A 12,727-nucleotide genomic window follows, 5' to 3' on the forward strand; every position below is an offset into this window, starting at 1 on the left:
TTGTGCAGGTCATGATCATTTTCTGTTACAGTGCTATTTTCTTTTCCATCACGGAATCTTCCAGTGTGGAAAAAGCAGAGTAAAAATAGACCTTTCTTGCCCTGCAAAAGCATGTTTGCAATCTTCTGTCCTTGTTCAAAATGTCTAATGCTTTACCTCATCTTTCGGTCGGTTCCTGAGTTGTCCCCTCTGCCTCCAGAGCTTGCTACTGATAATCTGCCTCTGTCCTGATTGCATTTTTTGGTCTCTCTTCTTACCACCTTTCTCTTCCTGAAGACAAAAAATGTGTCCTTTAGACCCAGCCATCTCCTGCAGGGATTATTTAAACACTGAAAATGGTCATCCTTGGAATGGTCTTTTTAGGAACTCTGTACTACAATTTATTGATAAGAGTGCTGCAAAATTTCAGCTCAAATAGCTGCTTGCCTTGATAAAGGAGCATTTTAAATGTATAACAAGGATATACATTGTAATCTACTAAAAATATTATTATGACCTGCTGTTTCAAGATTATAAATTACTTACTTCTGCAGAATCTGTTCCTTCATTGTTTGGTTTTCTACCCACCAGGGCACTTTTGGTGCCTTGTAAAGAAGGTCTAAAATAAAATAAAATCCATTGCAATCCTGACCTGAACAGGATCTTTTGTTCAAGTGAATATGTTACATAGCTCCTTCACAGGTGATTTTTAGTATTTCTGAGTTTACTTAAGTGACAAGCTGCGAAGGGCAATAGCAACAAACAACAAACATAGACCACAACCCTTAGTATGGAAGGCTTGGAAAATGTGTTATTACTCTGTTCCTACTCAGGTGTTCAGAACTTGTGCTCACCAAAGCAAATGGGAGCACTGGGAGCAGAGGCCATCAGGAGGTTTGCTTCAAGTGCCTATTCCTCATCCAAATTAAATGCTAATGCAGATCCACCCTGTAACTCCACGTTGTGCCATGCTAATCTTTCTGAGGAGCTTTAGCCCGTGGAAAATCAGTTCTGCAAGACATGAAGATATTTCACAAATCAATATCTCAGTTGCAGAGAAGAATAAGTGCTGTGGAAATGTGCTCTGCTCAGCTGTGTCCAGGCTGCAGACAGCACATCTCCAGACAGCATATCTTTCAGCTTCTGTGGAAAGTGATGAAATGGAGGCCTCTGTGTCAGACACAACATTTTTGAAAAAGATTCTCACCAGAGATATGGAAAAAGAGCTTAATGCTGATTTTTGAACCTGTGCAGCCAGGCTGGGCAGGCCCTTCCTTTCTGTCTGGGCCTGGAGATCTCAGGGCTTTTGCCAAGGATTTGCTTTCCCTTCAATTTATGCAAACATTCCTCAGGAGACAGTATTTTATCCTTGTCATGCTAACTTGGATGCAAAGTGACTTCCCACTTATTCTCCCCCCTGCTTCCCGAGCTCTGTGAGGTGCCAGCTGGGACAATGCCATTGTGGGCACCCCTGTGAGATCAATTTGGCTCACAGCTGTACTCATTGTCAGCTGTAATTATTAGGGTTAATGTGATTAGTTTCACTTGTGGTATTGGTGAGTATCTATTGTTGTTGCCGCTGGCAGTAACTTCCCCTGTGTAAGTTCTTTGCTGTGCTGTTTTATGGCACCAATTGCAATCACGGCAGGTAAGGGAGCAGCTACGTGAGGGAAGTTGGAAATAAAGGCTGAGGGAAGCAGGTGGGTAGAATCCGTTTTATACCAAGTAAAATACATACTGGCTGCTTGCTATAAGAATAGAAAGAACCCCCACAGATAAGATTTTTACCTTCGGTTATTTTTTCTATTCCAAGATTGTGGAAAAATAAGGTTTATTTCACTCAAATTAGCTACTGGCTTGTGGTGCCATGTGGGTAATACCACAACTCAGATAAGAATGTGTTTGCTGTTGATATTTTCCATCTCATTCAGGCTCTGATGTATGGTATCCCCTACTATAAAAAGCAAGCTCTTCTGTATGGTATTCCAGAATGCATTTAAGTCAGTTTCATTTGTCATTTTAAAAGAAATAAGTAAGAGGTGGTAGGTGAAATGTCTCTTCTCCTCTTGCTTTTATGAACTGAGCAGAAAAGTGAGATGAATTGTACTTCTTATCCTTAATTTGCCATATCAGAATCATAAGGTTTTAGCACAACAAGTAATGTGCGGGAATATGTGTCAGTGAAGGAGAGAAGCAGCAATTCAAATTAGTTTATTAATACAAAATTAAAAAGACTCAGTTTGTTCTGCTGTTGTAGCTTAATAGGGATGTGTGGAGCCTCTCAGATGCCTGAGATTTTAGGGATTTGCACTGCTCCTGGAAAAGGGATTTGTGCCATTGAATGCTGCTTGCTGTATTTCTGTTTAGGACAAATAGCACAGGGATTATAGTATGGTTTTTTATCTTTACCTGAGCTGTGTGTGCAATGTATGTGCACATGTGTCCCTTTTCCTTTCTGCTTTTGGTCTCTGTCCTTTTCTTCCTTCTCTTCAGGTATTTGGCTGGCTCCAGTGTGTTTTTCAGCCTTTTGCCAATGCATTCATCTTTGCACCAAGTATCCACATTTCTCTCAAGCTGCTAAAATTGATTTAAAGCTGAAAAGATAAAAGACATAGACAAGAAATATTTTCAAATTGCAATTGAAGATAAGAAGGCAACCTCCCTTCCTAAGAGAATGGGGGTTTTGGAGCACTAGCAAGCTGGAAATATGTACTTAGCTTTTGATATGGACATTCTGCAGAAAGGGCCTGTAGGAAAAGTGGATTTTGTGTTTACTGGCACAAAGAAATCTTTTAACATAAAAATATGATAATCCAGTCTATAAAATTCAGTCTTTTGTCCATTTGAGTGCATGTAATTCCCAGCAAAGTGGCATTCAATCTGGTATGGAAAGGAGAAGAACGTCAGGCTTTTGTACAGGTTTTGAATAAAACTCAGACACAGAGATTTGGTTTTAATGCACGTGCCTTCATGCAGAAATTGCCACAGTGTCTTAGGCACTTCTAAATTCCCATGCCCAATTGGAGATTTTATTGGAGACCTTATAAAGAGAAACTCTGTGAGAAGAGCAGGGAAGGACTTTGTCCTCTTGTCCTTTTACCCGATCTTATTTTTCAAATTTTGTGATTGTGTTCTGTTAAGCTGTCACAGAATTATTACTTGCAGTTTAGTATACTCAAGTTCCTCTCGCAGCTATCCTGGTGCATACAAATAGCTATCAATAGCTTCTTTTAATTTCCAAGCTAAGCAAGTGGTGGAGAGGAAAGGATCTTGTGAATGCTTCAGCTCGAGTGCCAATTACGGCTCTCTCAGGAGCGTGGAGCGGAGGTGGCGGAATCGTCACCGGATCCCTCCCTCATCCAGCAGCTGGACTCGTGTGCTCATCTCTTGTTTTGGCAGCTGGAGGATCTCCACTGGCAGAGTTGGCTCCAGCAGGCAGGGACACGATGCTGCAGGTTTCTCTTGGCAGGATGGAGTTTGTTTATCTTTCAACCTCAGCTCGTGTTCCTGGGAGCTGTCGTACTTCCCCACGAGTGGGAATGGAAAAGCAATGTTTTCAGTCCCAGCTTGGCTGCGTTTTAAGCATTCTATAAAGGCAGGTTTTCCACAGCCTTCCATGATGTGTCTCCCCTCCACCCCTCTTATATTTTACTTTCAGGAAAATACCCTATATTTTCAAAGGAACCACGTCCTGCCTGTGTGTCTGCAGCCAAAGCTTTGTAGTAAGGAGAAAATGTAGCACAGCCAGGAGTGCCATGGGCTCCTGACAGCAGTTCAGCCATAGCCAAGTGAAAGGAGAAAATGATTCCTTCCCAGGTGTGCTGCACTGCAGTAAGAAAAAGGTGCTTCCTGCACTTTATTTGAAAGGCTGCAGGGGCACTCCAGGCCAGTGGCTTCAGGTCTTGCTCTGCAGGCCCAAACACAGCGCGTGGGTGCTACTCCCTCTGAGAGGTTTGTTGGAACTCTTGGTTAAACTTCACGCTTTGTCCTTTCTTCCCCCCCTCAGTAAAGGTTGTTTCACAATGCACAGAATTTTGAAGAGTCCATTTCCAACTCAGAGCTGTGCTTTTTTTTAGGAGAATGCTGAATACTGTAGCTTATTCAGAGCCTTCATTTTTGTGTTTTCATCAGGCAACTTTTTTTTCCCTTAATTTTATTTACTTGGAATTTGTCCGAAAGTATGCATGCAAATGGAAATTTAACTTACATGCAATTTAATAGAAAACTGGATTTATTAATAGAAATAGAAATAGTTTTTTTAAAAAATGACACTTATTTTTCACTTAAACTTAGCAATCAAAGGAAGTTCACTAAAGCTAGTGAATGAAATGTTTCTTTAAAGCTGTTTTCACAGGTAAGTTCCCACTCAAATTGGAAAAAAAATTATAGGTACTTGACAGATAATTTTTATTTGATGTGTGTAATTATCTTAAAATCTGACTGAAACTCCAAAGGAAAGATTTGCTAAGAAGAGCAATTAGGTACCACCAATTGAAAAAAAAAGAGGTATTTCAACATGTGTTTCATTGTAAATAATAAAACCAGTGCATAAAGCTACTAATATATTATGGAATATTGAAAAGTGTGGAGTGGTTGTGTTGACATAAACCCAGATGTCTGCCTTGTAGTTTTACCTGTAAGTAGAAAGCAGCACCTTTATTTCTTTATAAATTGTTTTGTTAACAAGTGTTTAAGCCTTATTTAATACAATTAGGCCTTTCCATCAGTTGCCATATAGTCAAGTTTAATTTTTAACAAGTCCTCTTTTTAATAAAGTTTGACTGCAAATATTTATGTTTCTATTTTTTTTTGTCCAAGCTTTTAATGAAAACAGAGAGACAGAGGAACAAATAGAGTTGTTGGGTAGCACAGAGCTAATTTCAATATTTGGTTACTTTTTAGTTTCTTTAGTGAAGCTGGGCTGGTTATCACCAGAAGAATAAATTTGAACTTCCAACGAGCTTTGTTAAGAAATTCTATTGAAATAGATGACAAAACGGATATTGAAATTCACAGCATTAAATCTAGATTGAGATTTCAAATAATAAGGTAGGGTAAACAGAAATGTCTTCAGCTGCAGAGTTGTGCTACTTGTGTTTTGTAAAGTTTTACTAAACCACCGGCTGAGCACACGGTGGGCTTGTGTTGGGTGAAGTACTGGATGAAGTGGCTCCATCTGAGGAAGGATGTTTGGGCTTTGGCTACCGAGATTCTGTGTTAGTTCTGCTTGATTCTGAGTCTGCACAGGATCACGTACTCCACTTTTCATTTCACATGTGTAAAACTCTTCGTTTTACGTGTATTGCTTAGTGATGTCGGGGTAAAGGTATTTCAGGGTGCTGTACCCAGGTTTCTCACATGCAGAGAAGGGTATGGTGGTCATGTAGAAGAATTGTTCACCTCAACAGTGTAAAGCTGCTACATGCCCTCAAATGGACACGAGTGTAAGAAATTAATAGAGTGTACAGCCTATGGAGCTGGATTTTAGTGAGCTGTTGTGCTTGGGGGACTCCTGGCAGAGACACTTTTGCCATGGTTGCTATAGAATGAGCTCCACAGCCCTCCAAAATGGGAGTAGCTAAATATCAAGAGCCATTTCAAGGGTGCCTGATGCTATCAATACGATCATGAAGTGATTAATGGAGGTTGTTGAAGTCATTAAACTGAGAGATGCAGCAGGCTGAAGTTTACGGTATTGATCCAACTTCAGTCCTGGTAAAAAGATATATGGAGGAAATATAACGGTATTATTGCTGCTCATCATAAAGCCATGTGCAAAGTGAACAGAAGATCTCTTAAACTTTAGTATTACATAAACTATATAAAGCACTCCAGAAACAAAGGTACGTTCATGCTTAAAAGCAGGGCAGATGTTTTATAATGGAAGCAAATTCTACAGCACAAATAATTACATTGTAAGCCACAGTTGTGATTGTTTCCTTTACGCCGTGCGTAAATGATTCCAAAGTTCCAAAGAAGACATAAACAGTAAAAAAGGAACTGCTTTCAGCTGCAAATTGCAGGTGCTATGAGACACAATGGAACTCAAGAACTATTGAATTAAAACCTTTTTTCCTTCCCATCTGGCCTACAAAGGGCCACATCATCTGGCTGCCAGCTGATGTGACATTTCTTCTCCTCCTTCTCCAGCGGTTGGCCTCACTGGAGCAGCACTGGTGGCTGGAAAAAGTCAGCCCTTTTGCTCCCCTGAAACATTTTCCCCTGCACAGTGTCCCTGTGTCTGGGTTGCCTCGGGAAGCCTAGGTGGGATGTGCACTCTGGGGAGGCTTGGCTCTCTTCTATGAAGCCAAGCAGCATCATAGAAATACTCAAACTAATGAAACATGGAGGGATTTCAATATTTCCAGATGGCTGAGTCCCTTGCAGTTTATACTGTTGTAACTGTACTGTATTTCAATTATTTCTCAGCCATTAGTATGCACAGCTTAGTATTTCTGGTTAACATTTGATTTCCCAATGAAGGAAGCAAAGGAAGAGCCTGCTACAAAGAAATACTTCCAGTGGGGCCTAAAAATATTGCCCATGAAAATTTTCTTGCTCAAAATACAGTATGTTTTTCTGGCACTTTCCTGTGATTATGAAGCTAATGAAAATGGAAGCTGTTGCATCCATCTGTCCTGAATATTACTGGCTTTGGAAAGAGCATTGGGAACTGTGTATCACAACCTTAGGAGGAACATAGGGTGGACTCACACCTTCACCTGTGTAAGGGTACGTGGTGTGTGGCAAGAGGGATAACAGGAACAAGGGGAAATCTGTTTTCCTCTAGGTTTCATTGTCTCAAGCAGCAAGACATGGGAGTGGATACTGATGTCCTGGTTTATCATAAGGATTTAGGCTGTTAACTCCTGTGTTTGGCACGATTTGCTGACTGCTATCAGTGTTCACAAATTGGGAGTTGTAAAGGCGGGCGTTCAGAGTCATGTATTCTGGATATTACCAGTGTCACTGGCAAGTGTTGTGTTATATTGCTACAATTTGCCTTTTGCTGTAAAACTTCTCCTTCTCCCATGCCAAGGGAGAATTCTCTCTCTGTACCCAGTCCCTTCATGTTTCATGCCTTGACTTTGAGTGCTTTGTTGCCATGGCAACTCTGCACCATCCTTCTGTTGCACTATTGCTGTTCCTATAACTAAGAAGTACATCAAATAAATTAAACTTGTCAATCACATCTAAAAAAAGATATTGAAGATGTTTTCTGTCCATTCCCAGTATCATAGCAGGTGTAAGCTGCTGCTAGTTCTGGACTGCACTCCCTGCCTTGCTTTCTTGGTCCTCATTACTTAGAACAGATGCACTGAACCTGGTGGGAAATATTGGCTGAAAATAGTAACTTCCTCTGGATACTAAAAATTCTATCACTCTTACACTCTTTACTGGCAAAAATGTCCCTTTTTTTTTTTTTTTTTCTTTAAATTTTGGTTAATTTATTCCTAATAATGGAAGTGAATATATTAATGAGTTCTCAATCTTTAGTGCTTAAGCTGTCTTGTAAAAAGAGTTAATTCCTTATGTTTTTGGCCTGTAAGTTGAAGACCAGATATAGAACAAGACTTCTCAGTCACTTGCAAGTTGGGCTCTATCTACTTCCTGCAAACATTGATTTTATTTTGTAAGGTGTCTGTCAAAACATGTAAATGCTACTCCAACCTGGCAGTCCATAGAAAAGAAAAAATCAACCTTTCAGGGAGCTTCCCAGGAAATACCTGGTCAGTGAATGCAGCTGACATATCATGGTTAAATATTGAGACATTTTGTTTGTAGCTGGAAATGCCAAAAATAGCAAATGTGTTATTTCTCTAAGACACTGATGAAGATAATTACTTGTCACCATTTTATGGACACGTGTTTTGCTCAGTGAAACATTAATTTGAATTTTATCATGCTCTATAAAAATAAGGAAAATTAAAAAAATATTTTCCAGGCGTCAATCTTTATCTAAAAATAATATAATTTTAGAAACATGTAATCTTCTGCAAATTATATTTACCATTATATGCCTGAGAGCTGGATGCTTTCGTTGTATTGTTTGTAATTCCTGATCTGAGACTGTGCTGAACACGATGTAATTTGCTTGAAGGCTGTGTAACTCATGGGAGGGGATACAAGGAGTTCTAATATTCCCATCAACAGTAAATTGGTCTGAAACCATATTATTTGTTTCCATTTTCTTCTGAGGAAGAATAACAACCCTCACGCAGATTTTTCCCTCATGCAAGCTAAGTCTATTGGCTTCCAAAGTTAGATAAATGTGTTTCTGGTATGATTTTAAAAGAAAAATAAAAAAGAAGAAAGTGATTTTATAATTCAATAGAAGTCAAAGCCCATTTCTTTTTCAGAGTAACATTGGCTTTTGTTTGCAATGAGGTTATGAGGCACTGGTGCTTCTAGTGCATTTGAATGTTCAGATGATGAAGCAGTGTGTTAATGATGCATTAAGTGAAGAAATAAATGTGTTATCAATTTAAGAAAAAAACACCATAAGAATTTTTTGGTTTTTTTTTTTTGGTCTGTGAGGATTTTGCAAGTGATTATGTTCTTAAATTCAACCAGTGGTTAAATTCAGCCATCTCTTACCTTACAGGTCATAAAACTTTTGCTGGGTCTGAAAATCCTTTTGGTAAGGAAGAGTGGAGATGCCTGCATTGGTAATTATTCCAATTTCTATTTTGTTAACTATTTCAAGAAGGCAGGTGAGTAGAATACATTTTCTGGACATTTAAACATCCTGTCTTCTTCACCAGGGACAAATAAAACTATCAATATTCATCCCAAGTAATCTGTTTATATAAGAAAATGACTCTTTAATAGGTAATGAGGATTTCTCTTTTATAGGCTGGGCAGAGCAGGGAAGTCAGCTCTGGCAGTGATTAAAGCAGCAGGAGTGCAGAAATGCTCACAGATGTTAAATTTCATCCCTGCAGAGAACTTTTCCTTCATTTTATCCTGCCACTGGGGCTTGGTTTTGTATGTGGGCTCAGTAAACCTTTCTGTAAGAACAAATCTCCATCAACAAGGAGACTCCAACAAGGCTCTTCCATTGTTCAGGATGGGTTTGTAAGTGAAGGCAGGCCCAAATCTGAACTAATATTTTGAGCTTGTGTGACTCCAGTGTTGCAGCAAAGTTTGTTCCTCTCACAGCACAAAATGCAACTCCAAGATTTTGATGTCCTTGGTTTGATGGCTCCTGTTCGGAACAGTCCCATGTTAACTGTGAAGTGCTAAATGCAGAACAGACACCAGTCTGCACCCTTCCCCTCCTTGGGGAACTGACAAGTGTCTTTTGTCTTCTGTGCATTGAAATTCTCAAATAAAATGCTGCATTAATACCAGCCTGTGACAATGAAAAATATTCCTGCTGATCTCTAGAGTGTCTGCAAACCCACAGCAGCAATTGTGATTCTATTCAATGCCACTGACAGTTTATTCCAAAATAAGCTATTTTCTTTTATCAAAGGAGGTGATAAGAAGTACAATAAGCTGTGATACAGCCACTGCTGTAATAAGGAATCATGCTCCTGCAACCCTTCTTTAAGCCAAAGTGTTATAAAACTCTTCTTCCCCTTAGACTAAACAAACAATTAACGAATCCTGTGAAATAAGTGACAGCTCCACAAGCTCTCAGCGTTCTCCTGGGAAAAGGAATTTATGTTTCCTGTAGCTCAGAGCACTTTCAAAAATAATTCAAGGCAAGCAAAGGAAAAGGATGGAAAGAAGTTTCAGGGCAAGTTATATCAGAGCAGCTCCACTCTCGTCAGTGTAAGCAGTACAGCACCAACAGCAGAAGGGGGAGGTTTCCCAGTTCTGCATTGCCAGCATGGTTAAGTGTATTGGGTGTAAAGCAGAGCTTCTTCCTGTTATTTGTGTCTTCTTTATTGCAAAGGAAATGCTTTTGGGGAAGAATTTTGAGAATACTTATGAACTGTAGACTGATTGTGAGATATGAGGATGTTGAAGATGACAACAGGTGGCTGTCACGCAGGACCAAGCAGTATTTAACCCCCAGAACAGTCGGGGATATGTTGTAGAAGATGTTTGCCCCACCTTAAGAGCCATTTGAGAGCCAGTCTCTGATATAAGAAGTCATTTTAATCTATGTTGGCATTATCACAGCTTTGTCCTATTTATGGAACTCTGTCGTTTTGAAAAAATGCATTAATTTCAGTTTTACCTAGCACTAAGGCTGAACCACAGAAATCTATCAAGCTGTAAAATGCACCATTCCTATATGTATGTGGCCCAGTGAACTGTGACACTGGCTCATTCCTGTGGCACTTCAAGAATATGCAAAAGCTGCCCCTGTAGCTCATAATTCAGGAAATTAAACTAAAAAAGTAATAAAAATTCAGTGGCAGTTTGCAGGCACATAAACAAAGTTGTTGAAAGGTACTGTTAAATAGTTCTCTTGATCCCTAACCTGTCCTCCTGGACAATTCCTGAGTATATTTGGAGAGTTAATGGGAGCATCCCCCACAGGCAGAGAAGGCCAGCACAGTGGTGGAGATTTACTGGTTTCTGTGTGTACCATTCCACAGGATTTGGCCCCAGTGACAGAGAACTGCTCGGAGTACGTTTAATTTATTGAAACAGATGTAGCCAAAGAGCAACTGGGGTGCTGTGGGAACCTTACATCGCTAAGTGTTCTTTTGGAAGAAGCATCTTCCTGTGGCCAGGGCTAGTCAGGTAACTCTCTCACATGCAACCAGGTCCTGGAGAAAATCTGAGAGTCCAAAAAGGACTTAAGGGATTATTAAAAAATGAGGTGGTGAAAGCCGTGGTTTTGTGACAAAACCTCTTTTACTGATGTTCAAATTGTGAGTCAGGTTGATGCATTCTTCACACCACAGAATAACCTGAATCAAATTATTTACCTACATAGCGACTTAAAACCCCTCATGTTTTTTGCATGGTTTTGTTCATTTTTAGAAACAAGTTGAAATAAAACTTTTTTAAAGCATCAGTTTATTTTTTTGGTCCTTTTCCATATGCTTTAAACATATCTTTAGCTATTGGGTGCCTGTAACCCCCTATCTATATGGCAGAAATTCTCTCTACGTTCCTTGTCACAGTTGTGACCCCTGCTAATTGTAATAAGGAAACCATTTTCCCCTGGAAGATTCTGTAATAAGGTTCTCAGTCTGTTTATGTATTTCTTTTTATGTCACACATTGCCAGAACTGCTCAGGAATTATTATTTTCTATGAAATTTGTCTTTTTCAGAAATGTTTGAATTATTGAAACCAGACCTTTTCTTGGGAATGTTCCACTTATGGGGGGGTGGGTGGGGAGAAGTTATCAAAAAAGGTATTTTTGGACCAGATTTTGTGGGCCAGAGAGGAAAAAAAAAAAGACCCTCCCCATGCAATCTGACACCTAATGCCTATGATGTACGAAAATGGCGTGGCAAGGACATGAACAAGGGCACTCACAGTCACATGTAAATATCCTTCTTCTTGTAAAGGATTAATATATTTTTTCCCCATTTAGGGTTTGGTTTTCCTTCTGCTTTTTTTTGTGCATGATAATTTTAGGACCTCTCACTTTCATCTGAGTAATAATAGGAAAGTTTCTGTATTTTCAAAAGGTTTCTCAAAAGGGCAAAGGAGTTTTTTGGGTTTTTTTTTAAAGCTTTAATCGTTACATAACCTGTTAAAGGCATTGTAGCTTAATAATCGATCTCTGCAGGGGGCTGTAAAGTACTTTTAAAAATCAGATTTAGAATGGAAAATTGTTGCACTCTGTGCAAACTCATGCTTTTCACAGCCAAGAAAGCAGCCTTGCTATTGAAGTAAGAACTAATTGCCACTTCTGTATTACCTTGAGGTGCTTGGAAGGTGCCTGACATCTGTCTCAGCAGTGGTGAGGCTGTGCTCTTTTGTACTTATCCTCCCAGCATCATTAGTCCTAATGGGTGCTGCAGAGGTCTTTGTGTTTGATGGAAATAGTTGCAGGTGATAATCAGCTGCAATAGCAGGGTGGAATATTTAGGCTAAGGCATTTAGGATGCCTAGGCCTCAGGAGTCCTGCTTGGGATGTCTGCCTTCCCTTGGGGTGTGCTAACCCAAAATATTGGGGATGCTGAAGATGGGGGGCCCACAGGAAGTTGATAATTATGTCACCTTGAGAGCTTTCGAAGGGGCTGTAACCATGACTGAAATAGCTTCTCAGAAACTGAGAGGCACGAGCAGCTGCTCATGCCTTGTACTCAAATATTCCCTTCAGGTAAATCTTAATTGCACACTGATATTTATATAAATTTATAACTTCTATTCTCTGTTTAAAGTGGCACAGGTGGCCTTGTGTGAAAATACTGAGAACTGGCTACATTAGAGAAACACGGTATGAAGACAAAATTCTTTTGTTTGGCTGATTAGAGGAATTCTTTTGTGTTTGCTGACGCTGCCTAACTATGCTCTGTGGCAGGCACTTTGTGTCTGCTGTGGTAAGGATTTGGGAGGGTGGAGTGAGAAGGAAGAAGAGCCTGATGCTCTGGTTCAGCAGAGATTAACTAGCCTATAATCCAAAACTAACCTGACAACTGCTGTGTCAAAGCAAACAGGCTGGAAAAAGCATTTGAGGACTGAAGTGTGTGACCTTATCCTTATCTGCAGCAAGGCAAACCAGGAGAACAGCTTCTTTTAGCAAGGGGTTTAATAAATACCCTTTGGTAATTTTCTAGAAGTTATTCCTGCCTACAGGCAAAGAGTGGCCAAGGTACAGCTTGGAT

At 39.8% G+C, this 12,727-nt stretch overlaps 1 long non-coding RNA gene across 1 annotated transcript; it reads left to right on the forward strand.

Annotated features, from left to right (window-relative positions):
* Window positions 1–1,564: 1,564 nt before the first annotated feature.
* LOC138110725 (uncharacterized) lies at window positions 1,565–10,960 on the forward strand. The gene is made up of 3 exons (XR_011151028.1): window positions 1,565–1,679; window positions 8,585–8,648; window positions 8,836–10,960. It is a non-coding gene; the product is annotated as an uncharacterized lncRNA (long non-coding RNA).
* Window positions 10,961–12,727: the final 1,767 nt, after the last annotated feature.

The sequence above is a fragment of the Aphelocoma coerulescens genome, chromosome 5 (genome assembly GCF_041296385.1).
Source record: "Aphelocoma coerulescens isolate FSJ_1873_10779 chromosome 5, UR_Acoe_1.0, whole genome shotgun sequence".
Classification (NCBI taxonomy): Eukaryota; Metazoa; Chordata; class Aves; order Passeriformes; family Corvidae; genus Aphelocoma; species Aphelocoma coerulescens.